The sequence below is a fragment of the Peromyscus maniculatus genome, chromosome 5 (assembly GCF_049852395.1).
Source record: "Peromyscus maniculatus bairdii isolate BWxNUB_F1_BW_parent chromosome 5, HU_Pman_BW_mat_3.1, whole genome shotgun sequence".
Taxonomy (NCBI): domain Eukaryota; kingdom Metazoa; phylum Chordata; class Mammalia; order Rodentia; family Cricetidae; genus Peromyscus; species Peromyscus maniculatus.
The window spans coordinates 60,762,537-60,776,581 of record NC_134856.1 but is presented as its reverse complement, the minus strand read 5'-3'; the positions used below and the strand labels follow the sequence as shown (position 1 = coordinate 60,776,581).

General features: G+C 48.5%; 1 protein-coding gene and 1 long non-coding RNA gene across 5 annotated transcripts in view; one reads left to right on the top strand and one right to left on the bottom strand.

Annotated features, from left to right (window-relative positions):
• Kcnk1 (potassium two pore domain channel subfamily K member 1) overlaps positions 1–14,045 on the bottom strand; it is a 36,544-nt gene that overhangs the window by 7,047 nt on the left and 15,452 nt on the right. The window lies entirely within an intron of this gene.
• LOC121829468 (uncharacterized) lies at positions 134–7,426 on the top strand. 3 transcript variants are annotated; one of them, XR_006072311.2, is made up of 3 exons: positions 134–208; positions 433–553; positions 5,741–6,238. It is a non-coding gene; the product is annotated as an uncharacterized LOC121829468 (long non-coding RNA). The 3 variants fall into 3 exon arrangements; XR_013051384.1 differs by adding an exon at positions 6,336–7,426 and having other exon boundaries at positions 138–553; positions 5,741–5,860; XR_006072312.2 differs by having other exon boundaries at positions 138–553.

The following is a 14,045-nucleotide window of genomic DNA, read 5'->3' as shown; positions in this document are numbered from 1 at the left end:
TCAGGGCTGACCCCCCCTCCCCACTCCCCACGGATCCTTATTAGTGCCTATCTATAAGCTGCACTGCGCTCCTATCGGAACCCGATGACTCACGGAATGTTTGCGAAGGACTAACTAACAAATAAAGGTGTGTGAGGAAAAGCAGCCTGATAAGAGTAGTGGGGTGGGGTGGAGCAGACACAGTAAAGACCCAGAAAGCAAAACCTCAGTGAGTCATGGACTGAGTAATTCTTTCCAAACCTCTTAGCCCCATTCTCTAGTTTAAGAGCACAGTCAGGGCTACACACGGTTCCCCTCTTGCCATTTCCAGACATTCAAAGACCTCATGATTCCCCCACCCCCCACCAAACCAACACTTTAGGACTAGTGATTGTTGGTCATAACATGTGTCTGGTTTTCTTTCCTCGAACTCATTATCAAAAAACCTATCAGGGAACAAATGAGAGAACTCAGCCAGGAAGGAGAGGCTCTCCGGACCATGTTTGAAATCCCACGAAGGCTTCCTCCTGAAACAGCAAATGTGTCTGAACAAGTCCGTTCAAGAGAGAGCAAGGTAAGTGTATTTTTTAAAAAATGAAATTAGGTTCTGAAAAAATGACGTTAGTGTAATTGAAAAGGGTTTCAAAGTGTGGTCTTAGGAATTTATCTTGCTTAAAAATAACAATTCTAAAACCCTTCAGTTGCAGATTCAAATTGTTTCATTCTCAAGAATCTGATGTTGTTAAAACAAAAACAAAAACAACTCTCTTGGGGCTCAAGAGATGACTTAGATGTTCTCGGCTCTTGAGGACATGAGTTCAGAGCCTCAGCACCCATATAGAAAGCCAGGAACAGCCATGCATGCACCCAGCTCAGGAAGAGGGCAGGGGAGACAGGAGGATCACTGAGGCTTGCAGGTAGGCAGACTAGCTCCCTATTCAGTGAGAGGGAATGAGACAGAGTGATAGAGCAGGACACTCCTGTCCTCCTCTGGCCTCTGTACCCGGTGAGTAAACACCCCCCCCACACACACACACATACACACACCCCATGATTGTCCTGATTGCCTGCCCCTAAGGTGTACAGCTCATGAGCCACACAGATCATCTTCTGGAGCCGTGTGCAAACGAACACACCCCTCCACAGAGTCATGTTTCTGTGACGTTCCCAAAGCAGAGCTTCTCAAAAGTGGCACATGTCCCCAAATGGTTAAGAACCACAACTCTGAGCACCAATTCCTGAATCCATCTGGTCCCCACGCAGCCAAGAGCTCCTAGAATACTGAGGCTAATTTTGAGCTTGACATTTGGAGAGTTGGGGCTTCCAGACCGCATGAAGGACGCCAACAGTATGCCACATTAAGGCAGCATATGGAAGAGGGAAGAGTTGGGTGTTTCTCTTGATGGAAAAGAATGAGACCAGTTGTAAGTCAAGCAACCCAGTACCACACAGGCTGCAGACCTGGCAGAAGCTAGAGTTTTCATTAGGTATTCAGGGGACATGTTCCAATAACCAGAGATAACTAGACATGGATTCTGGAGATGGATTTTTTATTGAGCCATAGCAAAGCAGAAATCCAGGAGTGGAGTTATGAGCTTGTGACTTGGAGTGTGAGGCAGTGAGAGCATCCACAGGCTAAGAGAGCTAAGCAGAGATGTCCAGGGATGGAAATGACTGGCAGGGCGTTTCTAGAGGAAAGAAAGTGATCTGAGGCGGGGGATAAAAACTTGTATGTCTGTGAATGTGTTCCTTTTTAGGGGGTATTTTTATGAGTTAGCTGTTTTGAAAATATTACATGGGACGGGACAGATGGCTCGGTGAGGTTATGAGTACTTGCTGCTCTTGCTGAGGACCCCGGTTCTGTTCCTAGCACCCACATGATGGTTCACAACTGCCTGTGACTCCAGTTCCAGTGCCCTCTTCCAGCATCCACAGACACTGCATGCATGTGGTACACATACACACACTCTCACACACCTAAAAGTAAATATATAAACAGACACTTGGGGGAAAAAAAGAAACCGTGACACATCTATGTCACACAGCATACGCCTTCTGTCCCATCTGCCCCAGAAAATGATGTGATTTAGATTTCTGTGGGGAGGGGGGGGTAGAAAAGCAAACACATTTCTGGTGACCTAGGCACTGGAGAGATGGCTCAGGGGGTAGCATAGCTCTATAAGCATGAAGACCTGTGCTCCGTTCTCAGAGCCCATGGAAACAAGTCAGGCACTGCAGGGCACACCTGGAATCCCAGGGCTGGGGTTTGAACTGGCAAACCGTGGACCAGTGAGAAACCTTGTCTCAAAGACAAGGTGGACGATACCTGAGGAACAATGACCAAGTTTGCCCTTTACCCTACACACACACACACACACACACACACACACAGAGAGAGAGAGAGAGAGAGAGAGAGAGAGAGAGAGAGAGAGAGAGAGAGAGAGAGCACCTGTTATGATTTTTACTCTCAAACTTTGCTACCTCTTTTAATCATAAGTCAACTAAATCTCATTTACTAGGATGCTATTTTCAAACTGTAAGCGTGATCACCACACGGTGCCAGATCTGGCTGCAGAAAGACATTTTTATGTCTGTAATAGAATCTGGCTAAGATACTAAAAATTACAAGCAGGGGACCCTGACCCAGGGCCATTTTTTTTTTACCCCCTTTGATGTTTATATAAATCACCAGATAGTGGAAAGTGTGAGGGTTAATTTTAATTATCAGCTTGACACAATCTAGTCACCTGGGAAGCGAGTCTCAGTTAAGGATTGTCTAAGTCAGGTTGGCCTGTGGGCATGTCTAGGAGGGACTGTCTTGATTACATTGATTGATGTGGAAAGACCCAGCCTGAGAGTGGGCGGCGCCATTCCCCAGTCAGGGATCCTGAACTGTTTAAGGGTGGAGAAATCAAGCTAAGCACTGGCGTGTATGTTTGCTGCTCTCTGCTCTTGACCGTGGACATAACGTAACTAGGGGTTTCGGATTCCTGCTCCAGTGATGAACTGTCATGGAGTTGGAATCATGAGCCTCCAAACCCTTTCTCCCTTAAGTTTCCTCTGTCAGGGTATTTCATCACAGCAGGAAATGGAACTAAGACACAGATTCTGTCTCCAAACAACAGCAAACGAGTTAGATTCCTAGGAAGAGAGCTCTAAACTGGGTTCTTAAATTCTAGTCTTCTGCTCCTTAGATGCTATGTCGGGTCACAGCTCTGCACCTGTGAGCCTCGGGAGGGCAAATGCCACAGGTGGTCATACGAACGACAGCCTTCTACAATATCAGGCTTCCCATTTGGGTACCGCAGCTACACCAGCCCCAGTGCTGAGCTGGCCTATCTCTAATCCGAGGCTGTATTACAGAACCGTCTGCTTTCTCATTACTGCAGTGGAATCTCTGAAAGAAGCAACCTGTGAGCAATGTGGGCTCTCAGTTTGAAAGGGCACAGTCCACCAAGGTGGGGCAGGCATGATGGCCAGCAGGACCAGCTCCTGTCTGCACTGCTGGTGATGAAGTGTCACATCTTTGAGAATCAGGGAGCCGGGAGCGTGGGGCAAGAAGCAGGGAGACTAGGGCAGGAAACCGGGAGCCTAAGGAAGGAAACAGGGAGCCTAAGGCAGGAAACAGGGAGCCTAAGGAAGGAAACAGGGAGCCTAAGGCAGGAAACAGGGAGCCTAGGACAGGAAGAAGGGCACCAGGGCAGGAAGCAGGGAGCCTGGGGCAGGAAGCAGGGAGCCTAAGGTAGGAAATAGGGAGCCTAAGGCAGGAAACAGGGAGCCTAAGGAAGGAAACAGGGAGCCTAAGGCAGGAAACAGGGAACCTAGGACAGGAAGAAGGGGACCAGGGCAGGAAGCAGAGAGCCTGAGAATGGAAGCAAAGAATCTGGGGCAAGAGGCAGGGAACCTAGGGAGGCAGGGAGCCTGGGACAGGAAGCAGAGACCCTGGGACAGGAAGCAGGGAGCTGGGGCAGGAAGCAGGGCTGGACTAAAACCCTTAAGGCTTGCCCTCCAGTGACTCACTTCCTCCAGGTGGGACAGACTCTCTCAGTAAGTACCCACCATCTTAGGACCACGCAGGCAGACTGTGGAACATTTCACACAAAACCCTCAGATCATGCTGACATGGGTCTGCTGGCATTTAAATCCCCTTCAAGGCGTAGCAGAGAACGTTTGTGGGCCTTCACATGCCACAACAAAGCAAGTCACAGATCTAGAATTTTCTCACTTGTACAGATGCCTCTGAGAGAGGTGTAGCTCAGCAGGTGCCATGACTATCCTTGTTTCTTTTCAATAACTAGCAAGATATGGAACAATGTATGCCTTCACTATTGTTAGCGTGGTGCTCGCTGGGAAAGGAAGCCCAGGAAGGAGCTCCGGGCACTGAAAGCCACCCTGACAGAGACATACTTCAGTGGTCTCTTGTCTCATCCTCTGTGAAACTGACCGAGTTTACAACCCTGGACCCTGCTTGTTTCCTTTTTCTTTAGAACGGTGTGTCCCTACGAGAGCACGGAAGGAACAGGTCCTTCTCTGAAGCCTCCAGGCTTCCAGCCTACAGTGGGCAGAACACTGGCCTGAGAACCAAGGGTTCGGACATCTAAGAGCAGGAGGTGTCCCAGCACAAGGAGGCAGAGAGAATTAATCTTGTGTTCAGTATGGGCCCTGGACACTCGAGACACAGCCAGACACAGCGGTGGGCAGATCTCCTTAGCTTAACCCTATGTAACCTCCTCCAGAAACACACTCCCAAACAGACCCCAAACCATGTTCAACGGCTCCTCCGCAGTGCTGAGGTACAGGTGCATGCCTACCTTTCCATGTGAGCGCCAGGGTTCTGAACCCAGGCCTTCATGTTTGTGCTGAAAACCCTCTTAGACACCGAACGCCGCCCCCCCCCAAGTCCCCACCTTGGCTATGTTAGTAACAGGACTTGGCTGAGGGTGAAGAAACATCAAAGAAGTCAATAGGAACAACAGATAAAGGTTCCCTAGAAGCCCGAGATCATGAACTAGGCCTGCTGAGCTACTAACTAAATTCTTAGGTCCTCCACCTGCCACTTCCCCCAGGTCCCCTCCGGGTTTAACATAATCACCCTGGAGCCATCACTACCCTGAGGTTTCAAAATTATTATCCGGTAAAGGTTTCCTAGACCTGCACTTTCAGAAGAGGGTGTACAGTCCCTGCCGCAGGCATTCCCCCAGGCATGCTCAGACAACTCAAGATTTAATCTTTCCTCCCTTGGGAACCGCTAAGTGGCATATGCTGGGAAGACAGACTCCAACGGCAGCTCAAAATGCCGAGTGACAAGGAGGTGCTGCTTTCTTGAAGATTTATTTTATCTTTGTGTGTGTGAGTGTGCGTCTGTATGCAGCTATGCGCATGGGTGCCCGAAGAGTGTGTCAGATCTCATGGAGGTAGAGATAGAGATGGTTGTGAGCCATCCAATGGGGATTCTGGGAACCAAACTGGGTCCTCTGGAAGAGCAGCCAGTGCCCTTAACAGTGGGGCTGCCTCCCCAGCCCAGACACTGTTTCCTTGATGCTGCATTTGGGATGTGCCCCAGCCACAGAAAACCCACCAGTAATCAAGAGAGCTCCCACTTGGCCCCAAGCCCTGATGCTAGAACAGAAGGCGAAGCGGTCCTCAGCCCTCATACAGTGTGAAGGGATGGGGACCCTGAGATACCCTCTGGAGCAAACCCAATCTGCCCACCGCCATGCCATTCCTGAGACTCACAATTGTGCTTTGTCAATATCCTTAGTGGCTACAGGAGGAGAGCAAGGTGCCCACTGAGACTTTCTGGAACCTTCACACCTGTGGAAGCAGAAGTTTCTAGATGTTCCCTGTGAAGCCGTATGACGCGGCTTCTTAGTGCATGCAGGTATCCTGAGGATAAAGTGGAATGACCCGTGTGCTGTATGTACTGAGCTCGCGTGCATATGGGAAACACCACACTACTGTTTGGCGGTTGCTGGAAGAAGCCGCGCTGTGGACTGTCCCCACAACAAGCACACTCGTTCAGGGCAGCCATGCAGCTTCTCGGTAGACCACAAAGAAGCCACCTGCGTACCCCAGTCTACTCTCCGCGCATAGTTTAATTCCTGCCACATCTTCTAAGATACCGTCCTCTGGAGTGATGACTAGGGATTACTAAAGCAGTCCCTGAGAGTAACTAATACTGAATTCTGAACCGTCTTAAAATTAATCACACAGGCTGGCAGGTGAAAAAAAAAATAATAAAGGCATTTAATCAGCTGCAGGTGAAGTCAACAGAAAAGTCTGTTTATGTGGAGACTTTGATTGAATTCCTTTGCAGCTGACCACCGGGGACACCGCACCCTGTTTTCCTGTTTCAGGTACAAACTTTCAGGACTGCTGAGCCCAGTCAGCCCAGAATGAACAGCTATTGACTCTCCTCTATGAACCACTCTTGTGTGCACTGCTGACATCTCCTCCATGCGGGGCCCCACCCTCTGATCAATAGCCCACGGAGCTCTCGTTTCTTTCCCTTTCCAAAGGCTGTGAAGATGCCCTAGGGGCTGGGGAGAACACTCAGCCACTGAAGTGTTTGCCACGGGAGCATTAGGACCTGAATTCCACCCCCAGCACCCACACAGGTCCATCAGAAAACATAGGCCCTGGGGAGGCTGACGGTGGATCCGTGGGTCTTGCTGGCCACCCACCCGCTCCCTGCCATGGTGCGCCCTTGCCTCATCAGAGGCCCAAAGCAAGGCCAGTGGACCACTAAACCAAAATAGGCCTCTCCTCCTTGAAAGCTGATTGTCTCGAGTGTTCTGCTACAGTAATGGAAGACAAGAGGCACCAGAACAAACAACATCCTTTTCTTCCAGTTAGAAAGGACTCTTTAGCTGAAGGTGAGCAAATGGGACGGCATTTCCTCCCAGGAACTCTTTTCTCACCCCGGATACCCGGGACAGTGTCATCTCCCTAAAATGTGCCGTTCTGTGTGGAAATACTTTTCTCCCACGTGGTGGACCTGCCTGCTTAGTAAACTCATGAACTTTTCCCGTATTAATCCGCCCATCGCGGTGGGGCTGTGTCTCAGCCACAGACTTACGTGTGTTTTCCTGTCCCTCCTTTTGGTGACTCGGGTGGGAGTTTCTGAGACATTCCACTTGCCCCAGAGGAACCAGAAGACACTGGCTCCATGCCAGGTACCTTGATGCAGGACCTTTGCACACCATGTCACCACTACCAGAGTGCCCCTTGCTCGTTCACACACACTTGCTCATCCACTTTAAGATTTGGCCAAAGTCAACACGGAGAATGTAAAATTCGTAAAATCCCCACATCACCCCCTGGCCCCCGTGTGACCCCTGTATCACCTTCACCTCCTTATTCCAGCTTCTTTCAAGCGCTTACTTAATATGAATTTTTTTTTCACTTGCTTATGTTGATTGTGGTTTTTCTTCTGTTTTAAAATGTATGTTCCGCCGGGCGGTGGTGGCGCACGCCTTTAATCCCAGCACTCGGGAGGCAGAGCCAGGCGGATCTCTGTGAGTTCGAGGCCACCCTGGGCTACCAAGTGAGTTCCAGGAAAGGCGCAAAGCTACACAGAGAAACCCTGTCTCGAAAAACCAAAACCAAAAAAAAAAATAAATAAATAAAAAAAAATAAAATAAAATGTATGTTCCAGGGCAAGAATGTCTGTTCTGATGGTTTTAAGGTGTCTCTCAATGCTCCAAAGCCCTCCTGGTGCCAAGCAGTACTTTATGCTAGCATGCTAGTATGAGTTAAATTGAGTTTCCTTTGTGGGGTGCTTAGTATCTATTGTCAACTTGGCAGGATCTAGGATCACCTAGGAGACAAACCTCTGGCCACATCTCCGAGGAAGGGAACTGAGGAGGGAAAACCCACGTTGAATATAGGCAGCATCATTCCACGGGCTGGGGTCCTGGGCCGAATAAAAAGGAGGAAGTGAGCTGGGCACCAGTATTCATCTCTCTGCTTCCTGGCTGTGGACACAATGTGACCACCTGCCTCAGCTCTTGCCTCTGTGCCTTCCCTGCCATGATGGACTGTACCCCCAAACTGTGAGCTAGAGTTAACCCTCCCTTAAGCTGTTTTTGTAAGGTGTTTAATCACAGCAGTGAGAAAAGTAACTAATACAATTAGGCAGAAGTAAGTTTTATACATTAGTTGCTAACCAAAAAACTCCACTATTAGTTTGATGCCCCAGGGATGTGTTATTAACTTGCCATGTGTAAATTCACAATGTCAGACTGCAGGGTTATGATGTCCTACCAGCGGCTTAAACCCCCTGTCTTCACTCAACCGACCAAAAGCACAAAACACAACAAAAATGATGACCTTGGTGGGAAGCTGTAGGTTTCCTTCAGGTGAGGGTGTGTCTTCTGTTTATATCTACATTTTAAAAAAATAATTTATTTTTATTTAATGTGTATGAGTGGTTGCCTGCATGTATGTATCTGGAGCATGTGTGTGCAGCTCTATTTCCATATTCTTAACCCAAGAAGCAGAGATCAACTGGCAGGGGTGACCTCAAAACATCTAAGTGACTTGAATGCACAATAAATAACAGTTTCCCTATTGTTAAGCTGATTTGTTTTCTGAGACGTATTATGTTTACTATACCCCAGGACTGTTGCTATGCAACAGGCAAACTATACATATAATATTTATATGCAAATTATTATCATTTTACATTCTCAAACTGATAATCATTACCCACAGATACGGAAGTAGCTCCTGGAAAGGAAATGCAATGTGGATGCTAACTGACCTTAGCTACCACAAGAATCTCACATTTAAGGTTGATCAAACCATGACAAAGACACCAGGAACTGCTTGTATCTCAACACTCTTTGATCTTTCTGAGTTGATCCAAGGGGACAAACAAGCCTCGTGTACCAACCAGGGTCACAATGCACCCATTGAGTTTTGGAAACAAACAATTATTTCTTTGACTATTGTTCTTTTTAAAGTCAGTTTCTTTCTTTCTTTGACTATTGTTCTTTTTAAAGTCTATTTATTTATTATTTTTTTATTTATTGTGTTTCTCTGTGTGTGTGTGTGTGTGTGTGTGTGTGTGTGTGTGTGTGTGTGTAGGTGAGAGGACAACTTTCAGGAGTCAGTTTTCTTTGTCCATCATGTGGGCAGACCTTGAAGATTGACCTCAGGTCATCACGCTTGGCAGCAAATGCCTTTACCCACTGAACCATCTCACTGGCCCTTTGACAATTGTTCTGTTTGAACAAAACACACACTCTGTGCTCCTCAGCCTTAGTGTGTGTACTGGTTAGGTTTCTCTGTTGCTGTGATGAAACTCATGACCCACAGCCACTTGGGGAGGCAGGTATGGGTTTATTTGCTTGCAGCTTCCAGTCCATCACCTATGGAAACTAAGGCAGAAACCTGGAGGCAAGAACTGACTCCCCATTCAATCATTAACCAAGAAAACACCCTACAGACTTTCCAACAGGCCAATCTTATGGAGGCAAATCCTAGGGTGATGTCCATTTCCTCTTCCCAGGTGACTCCAGCTTGGGTCAAGTTGACAAAAACTAATGGGCATGGTGGGAGGCATCGGCAAACTGGACAGCTCAACCAGGTAGCCATTTCGGGTGCCCCAGCTTTTCATGATGCGGTTCAAAGGAAGCATAGAACACAGCCCTTGGTAGCAAGTGTCCCTGGTGGGCACTCTGAGGCCAGAGGCTCTGCTGCATCACACCTCCTGGGTACAGCAACCCCAGGAGCCCAGGCTCTACTTCACACTGCTATTCTATCTGTCAACTGTTTTCCATGACAGCAAATAGTGATAGAAGCAACTTAGGAGGAGGAGGAAAGATTGGCTGTGGCTGTGTGTGTGTGTGTGTGTGTGTGTGTGTGTTCTCCAATTGTCCCTGCTGCGTTGGGCCTGCGCATCACAGCAAAGTCACTGGGTAGAGCAGGCTGTCCACCTCGTGGACAGGAGGAGAGGGGGCTTGCTCTCTCTGCCTGCTCCCCTTCCACCTCAGAGTGTGCATCTAGAATGTTCTTACAGATCCTTATGTTGAAGGCTTCTTTCCCCAGAGTGGCACTTTTGGGAGGTGGTGGGGTGCTGAAGAGGTGGAGCCTCAGGGGCGACTTCCAGGTCATGGGAAAGGGTGCCTTTAAAGAGGAGAGTGCCTCACTGGTTGAGTTTTCCAGTGTTCAATCCCCAGGGCCCACACTGAAAGGAGAGAACCAATCCCCAAAAGTTGTCTTCTGATCCCCACATGCATGCTGCAGTATGTACCCCCCACCCAATAAACAAACAAACAAATGTAATTAGAAAACAAACAATTGTCAAAAAAGTAATTGTTACCAAAACTCAACAGATGTATTTTAACCCTGATTGATACCAAGGCTTCTTTGTGCCCTTGGAATGTTCTAGACTCAAAGCACAGCTACCACCAAACTTTGCTGACTCAGAGCCCCCAGCCCGTTGGGGCATATGCATTTGAGTCCTCACTGTCCTCTAATGTCTCACAGAAGGCAAGCGTATCTTCTGGACTTAGCTTTCCCATCTACAGATTGGAATCACAAAATGCTGCCCAACCTTCCACACACAGATGCTAGAGAACACGTTAGTCCTGGCGGCCAGAGCCACCTGTCACTGCACAGCCGTGGGAAGGTAAACACCCATTCTGTCCCTTCTTATCTTGGCTGCCTCTGCCACTCACCTGCTCACCTGTCTTTACAACTTCTCACCCCCAGTTAATAATAAATGGATCAAGGGGCCCCCTTCCTGAGGACACAGACCTGTGCTAATGTCCCATTTCTTGCTCTCCTCCGGCACAGAACAGAGTTCCCTTCCTGAACTGCCAGCATTTTCTATTCCCTCCTTTAAGACCTGCTACGCCCCAACCAGAAAAATCACTCACTTACAAACAGAACGTGCCACGCTAGAAATAATTAAAAATGGCTCCTTCTCAGGCTAATTCTAAACTCTGAATGACTGTGACATTTTACAGATGATTAGTGGAGATTTTAGACAAATTAGAGCTGTGATTTGACTTTTTAAGCAGAGAACACTCACTTGACACCAAGACTACAAATCACCTCTCAGAAAACTGGCCACGGAAGGACAGTAATGCAGCCCAACGGTCCTGGACTCAGTGAGATTTTCCAACAGTCCCAGATCCAGTGACATTTCTTGAAACCCTGAGACATTTGTATGGAGGTGCCAGCATTTCCCAAACACAGTATGTTAGTCTGGTTTATTTAGATGTGCCGACCTACATGGACACACCCCGAGGACAAGCTCCATGACACACTCTGACAGAACGCTCTTCTAAAAACACACACACACACACACACACACACACACACACACACACACACACACACACAAGCACACATGGATGCACGCACACAGACTCCTGCTGGAGGATTTCTAGGGAAGACAGTGGAGGTTCAAGAGGAAGGGTTTGCACCCACAGGCGTACCTGCACACACACATAAAGGACAGCTTGCTGCTGGAGAGTAACCCGGTAGTTAAGAGTGCTAGTCCCGCAGTCACAAAGACCAGAGTTCGGATCACTGCACCACATCACAAGCCAGGCATTCCCCGGATGCCTGCAATCCCATTTCTGAATGGGGTGGAGACAGAAGGGGACATCTGGGCTTGCTGGCTTTTGCTCTAGCCTAGACACAAGCTCCAGGTTCAGGAAGAGACCCTGCCTCAGAGGACTAGGTGGAGAGTGATGGAAGATGACACTGATGTCCTCCCTGGGCTCTGCACTCGAGCTCAGGCATGTTCACCTGCATATCCATATGTCCATATACACTCACATGCACATAAATAAATATAAACATAAAGAACACATGGAATACACACACACACACACACACACACACACACACACACAAAAAAAAAAAAAACAAAAAAAAAAACCTTGTTTCGTTCCTGTTGGAAGAGGCACTCATTAAATCCATCTAATACAGGAGCAGGTTCTTTAAAAATATTTATTCACTTATTCATTCATTCATTCATTGTGTGTGTGTGTGTGTGTGTGTGTGTGTATACACCAGCATGATGTATGTGAGTGAACATGTGTGTCAAGGTGCACATAGATAGGCTATAAAATAACTCTGTATAGTCAGCTTTCTCCTTCTGCTTGACATGGGAAAGAGCTTGTGTGTCAGGCCTGGGTGGCCAGGGCCTGTACCCTCACTGACCCATCTTGCTGCCCCAGGACTAGGTTTCTGAGGCTCACAGGAGGAGCTGCTGTTGCCTGAACACCACCTTCCCCGAACCCAAGTTCTTCAGGACCACAGTGGCTGCTGTCCTACACTGAGCCAACAACAGACGGAACTACCGAGGTAAGCTGAGCACCTCGGAAGGCCCAGGAGCAACCAAGACAGAGCTACAGGCAGACTGGAGACCAAGGAAGAGTCCACAGCCCTTTTAGGAAGGGAAACGTTCTCCTGGATAGTGTCTTTAGTGAAATGATGGTTAAGAGCTGGGGCACGGAACTGGAGAAATGGCTCAGCTGTCGAGAAATGGCTGCTTTTCCAGAGGACCAGGGTTCGATTCCCACCACCCAATGCTGCTGGAGGGCTGGTGTGCAGAAGAGAGACTCAGACCACCTGGATCTATGGGTGATTGTGAGTCCCCTTCACCTTACGTTTTGAGTCAGGGTCTCACTGAAATGGGAGCTCACAGACTGAGGAGACTGGTTTGCCTGCAAGCCTCAAGGGTCCTCCTGTCTCCTCCTCCACAGATCTGGAACTACACACCACCATACCCAACTCTTATGTGGCTGTGGGGATCCACACTCAGGCCTTCATGCCTGCACAACAGGTACATTGAGGTACATTGCCCACTGAGCAGTCCTGATCTCTCCCAGCCACCATTTGAGTCCTGCAAAGGAGAAGGAGGAACCCGTCAGATTCTAAAGCCCCTCCCCTCCCCACCATCATATTTCCATGAGAACCTCAGCCTGATAAAGAACAGCCTCACCTTCCACATGCCACTTCTGGTACAGAGCACAGGCATGCTCAATTCCCTCTGGCTTTGAGTCTTCACTGCTGGCTGGCCTTGGCACCTGTCACTCAGGAGAGGCATCATGGGTGGAACCTAGCCAAGCCCTGACCCTTGGAGCCTTAGTTCTCAGCCTTTCTCCTATGGGCTAAGCAAACTTGAGGCACCCAGTGAGTAGCTCCCTCACAGTCACACTCTGTCCTTCTCAATACCACTTGCATGGTGACAAAGGACTACAGTACAGCATCTGCTAACCACTGTCCCTGTCATAGTTAATGCTTATAATACAGGATGATCGAGACAGGCTAAGACGGTTGAGGCAACTCATGGCCGTCTTCTTTTCATGAACACTGCACTGGTGTGGCCAGGAGAGCATCATCGCCACAGACTGGGGGCGCAATGTTTAGCCGCCTCTGACTGATCGGTGAGCGTGGGACTGACCACAGTCCCAGTGAGCCTGTGGGCAGTCCCAGGGTCACCACCTGATTTGCAGCATGAGCTGTGTCAAGTTTCTATGGTTCTCCAATGGCTTAGAGGTCATCTGACCAAGCAGACCACATCCCAGTGTCACACACTGGAGGTCAGAGTGTGTCTGAACTTGGCAGTAACAGAGGGATATTTTAGGTTCAATGTCAGGTCTCTAGAGAGTCAAAAGTCTCAGCCGGATGGTGGCTCACACTTGGAATATCAGCACTCAGGAAGAGTTTGTTACCAGTTCAAGGCCAGCTTGGGATACACAGCCAAACCTTGTCTCAAAAAGTACTACCCCTCCCCCACAGCCCCACAAAGCCAACCAGGTCTGCTCAATCTCACTTTGCATTTTAAACACTTCTGTGGACCAGTCTGGTCATGAACTATGGAAATGTGTGCTTGTTGTACATGTTAGTTCAATAAGATACTCATTTCTTGAGTTCACGCCTTTCAAATAAAGGAACAAGAAGGAAAACGAGACTTTGCAAGTGTGATCCTGTGTGTGGCATTAAAAATCCCATCTTCTGAAGAAGCTGGCAGATCACAAATGTGAAGGTCACTGATGGGGGTTCGGCACAAGGCGGTGTGAATTCCACACCACCTCTGT